Raw genomic sequence first — 4,474 nt, 5'->3', positions numbered from 1 at the left:
TATATATATATATATATGTGTTATTTTTCATTCCCTCACCTCCTAAAATAATTTCACAGCACAAAATGGCCAGCAGAAAAATGAAAAAATACAAAGTTTCCAGAATGACAGATGCTCAGCTAAAGGAGGGTGATGACTGGGTCAGATGAGCCCTTTCTGGAGACGCCCACTGTTTGCTGTCACAGGTGGAGGTCAATATTACAGTTTTTTGGACGAGACGCTGATGTCAGGGATACCCTGAACATGTGATTGGCTGGAGGTGCTAGTTGGGAGGCAAACCACTTATTCCCTCAGTGCATCGTTGGTTGCTTATTTGCCAGGTACTGCCTATGCTCCTCTAGTGCCTGAGATAACTGATGCATGTGACGTTTAGGCAGAGGCAATTATCCAAAAAGGTTAGGTGCAACCAGCCAGGCTCCTCGCATATGTCAGGGGACAGTATCAGGTAGTTGTTCAAGAAGGGGTGATAAAGGAGCAGCTTTTCTTCAAATATGGAAAGGTTCAGGTCCTTTTTAAGTTGATTCAGACATAGAGACTTGAGATATGATTGAGAAAAGGGAACTTTAATGCTTTCACTGTGTTATTGTTATACCTCTGAGCTGCCTGTAGCCCAGGAGTGATTAGTGGGCAGTACACGTTGTCAATTCCTCTGTATCCTGGAGAAGCCAACACAGGTTGATTGTAGGAATGCTGTGGGGGAAGCCAAAAGAGCTCACATCAGAGGCCACCTCCTTGTTGTGGGTATACAGAGTGCTTAATGGAGTTCAGAGATCTCCAAACCCTTACCGGTGCCCCAGATCACACAGGTCCTGTTGGGGTCAGGCAGATGTTTCCTGCTCAGAACACTGTGGAATGTGATGATGGACTCATCAAACACAGTTGCCATGTAAATCTCATCTGTAATCACATGTAGGTTGTACCTCTTGGCAAATTCTAGATATTCCTTCAGTGAGTCCCGGGAGTAGATGTCTGCCAGAGGATTATGGTTCATGAACACAAAGCTTTTTGTCTTTCTTTCCTTGAGCCTAACCTGAAGCAGGGCTTTCTCCAACTTGTCCACAGTCAGCTGGAAGGAATGAGTGTTCACCTCAGTGATCTTACTGTCCAGATGGACATGAACCGGCTCAATTTTCACATTCAGGTGGGAGTAAAGGTGAAACCAGCATAGAACTTGGGGGGGGGGGGGCGCGGATCAGAAGGGACTCACCTGGATCACACAGGACCATGGGTGAAGAACACAGAGCAGCAGCCACTTAGAACAACCACATTTCTGAATCAAGCTGGCCAGGTGCCTTGCAATAGTAGGCCAGGAATTCAAGCCACTTCTTCCCACAGGAATGTTTGTCTTCTCCAGTCAGAATTTTGCAGTAGGGCATCATCATTGTTGTTCATGTCACTCTGACTCAACCTTTTATTTTTATTTTTTAATATATATTTTTATTGACTTCGGAGAAGAAGGGAGAGGGAAGGAGAGAGATAAACATAAATGATGAGAGGGAATCATTGATCAGCTGCCTCCTGCATGCTGCACACTGGAGATTGAGCCCCAGCATGTTCCCTGACTGGGAATCGACCTTCTGGTTCATAGGTGGAGGCTCAACCACTGTGCCATGCTGTTTGGGCAGCCTCTTAGTCATCAAATCAATGCAGAGCTTGTTTTCACTGAAAGCAAGGTCAATGAAGCCCAAGGTCTTCTTGTCTCCACAGTATTTGTCTCCTTGGTAGTTCGTGTAGTCTAGCTGGAGTAGTACAAGGCAGAGAGGTCAATCCCATGGTTGCACATGTCATGACCAATGAATGCAGCTTCCAAATCACTCAGTTGGTGACTTACTTAGTCAGGCTGTCTGGACGATTGGGCCTGCTGCCCACCTCCTACATCACCACGAGAGTCCAGAGAAAGGGTGGGGGGAAGAGCATTTGGAGCTCCTGGCTACTTGTGGCCCCAGAGTGTAAGAGATTGAACACTGTGGATGAGGAGGGCTTCCTGCTCCCTGGTGCATGACTGTGCCCCTGCTTCCCCAGCACCAGGTTCTGCTGCTGCTGCAGGTGCCTGGTCTCCAGCTGCATGATGTCGTCCTCTGTGGTCTGCTGCAAGCGCCAGATCAGCTCCATCAAATGGGTGTGGGGGCTCAGGTTTCTAAGGCCCTGGCCCCTCATCTGGCCACAGGGCTTGTGGAGGGTGACTCATCCTCTGGGTCTTCATTGTGGTCTCAACAGGCTGGCTGGAACCTCGTGTTTGTGTAAATTGGTTGTATTGCAACGCAGCTGCACCTATGTTGCATGTATATGCCGCCAGGTGTCGGGTTAGGTAAGCAATATATGTGGATGAGGAATGATGCCTTCCCTTAAATAGGTTATTTTCTAGTGGAAGTTTACAGTGGATATGAAATAACCATACGTATACAGCTCAAATTTAACTCCTCTATTTGGATGTTTTTTGAATGATTGAAAGCATACATGAAAAAAAAATTGTGAAGATTTTATTGTTCTTAGGCTCATCAAGACCTGGCATATCAACTTCTGCAATGAAATATCTACTGCAATTCCAGACATATCTCCTTGAGATCATCTGCCAAAATGTCTTGGTGTCCTTATTGAACTTGGATGTGACCTATGGATAGATGCGTAGGATGCATTAGATATGACTTTCCTGTTTTCTGAGATCTTAAGTAAAATACTATATTGAGTCCTGCATTCTATAATGATCAATCTATATAGATAAATTTCCTACATCAGAGAGAACTAACATTATATAAACTATAGCTTTATGAAGAAAAGATAATTGTGTGTATAAAGTAGATTAATGTGGTTTGTGATGGTTTTTATGCTATTTTTGCATGGACTTGTTAAAAATTTAATATCATCTTTTGACTAATTTTTGGAATTTCATTTAAAACTAGGGTAATTGTAGCTGTCTGTGCAAACTATGGTAGAGAGAATTATTTAGTATTTGGAGTAATTACTGAATAGCTGAAAACTGTGCCAAAATGTTACAATGAGAAGTAACTTCAATGTAGCTATGGGTCAGTAACTGAGGGCAGGCTGATGGAAAAGTACATTTTGCATTAAATTTCAAAAACATTTGGAGAGCATAGAGGACAGCCAGTCCTTATTGGTTTTTTTTCTTCTTAATTTTGGCTTCAGCAATGTGTTCCTGAAATAAACTTCAAATATTAAGATGAAATAAATAAATCACTTTATCTTTATAAAGAGTAGGTTGATGTAAATATATATTGTAATTTGCCCCATTTGCATTGATAAATTGTTTATTTCAGCTGATTCCTGCATGGTTCCAGCTACTTTCAGAGACTTGAGTTCACAAATATTTAATGAGCTAATACTCTACACCTGAAACGCTTTCAGGCACAGTCTTCTCAGCATTTTACCCAGTGCTGGAAATTTAAAAGCAATGCCAGACTCATGAATTTGGGCTATATTTGTCATGTTATCAGATTTGTATTTTAGATAATTAGTACCTATTTTTTAACCTGTCAAGCATTTTTCTTTTTTGGCATCAGGGTTTCTGTATTCCGATGTGTCTTTTTTTAGAATAATAGATAATAACATATTCCTCATTATAAGATGATCATGAGTCTCAGAGATGGCCAGTTCAAGCACAACTTCCTCAGTCTTTCTAAGGGGACATCTAACAAATCAAGTAAAGCTAATAGTTATTGATTATAATTAAGTGATAGGCTTTTTATATTAACCACAGTACCAAATTGATAGAAATTAGATGAGATTACCAAGAAAACAAACAGAAAGACCTTGAAATGTAGGCCAACAAAGACGTAAGCAAAACTGTGGCCCAGAGAGGCACCAACTACTGATACTGTCAGCTGGATGCTTGATTCTAGCCATGCTTCAGCCTTCTGAATTTTCAGCCATTTGGCCCAATATATATATATCTTTTTTGTTTAAACCAATTGGAGTTAGATTTTTGCTATTTCAACAAAAATTATTGCAACTAATTAAAATAATCCTATGAAGAGAAATAATTAAACCGGAATAGTGTAATTAAAGAAAATACCACTTGATATGAGAGGACCTGAACTAAGAGAATATAGAAAATAAGAGTAGCCAAAACCGGTTTGGCTCAGTGGATAGAGCATCAGCCTGTGGACTGAAGGGTCCCGGGTTCGATTCCGGTTAAGGGCATGTACCTGGGTTGCGGGCACATCCCCAGTAGATGTGCAGGAGGCAGCTGATCAATGTTTCTCTCTCATTGATGTTTCTAGCTCTCTATCTTCCTTCCTCTCTGTAAAAAATCAATAAAATATATTTTAAAAAAAGAAAATAAGAGTATTTGGATATAACACTAGAATGATATATTGATTCATATATAGGGAATCTAAAGGACAAAATAAATATGCAAACATAATTGAAACAGATTCACAGACACAGAGAGAAGACTAGTGGTGGTTGCAGAGGGGAGGGGGTTTGGAGGACTGGGTGAAAGGGGTGAAGGGATTAA

General features: G+C 41.2%; 1 pseudogene; it reads right to left on the bottom strand.

Annotated features, from left to right (window-relative positions):
* Nucleotides 1-620: 620 nt before the first annotated feature.
* Nucleotides 621-3,444, bottom strand: LOC102763924 (annotated as a pseudogene).
* Nucleotides 3,445-4,474: the final 1,030 nt, after the last annotated feature.

Source organism: Myotis davidii, unplaced genomic scaffold (genome assembly GCF_000327345.1).
Source record: "Myotis davidii unplaced genomic scaffold, ASM32734v1 scaffold126, whole genome shotgun sequence".
Lineage (NCBI taxonomy): Eukaryota > Metazoa > Chordata > Mammalia > Chiroptera > Vespertilionidae > Myotis > Myotis davidii.
This window is presented reverse-complemented; position numbering and strand designations above follow the sequence as displayed.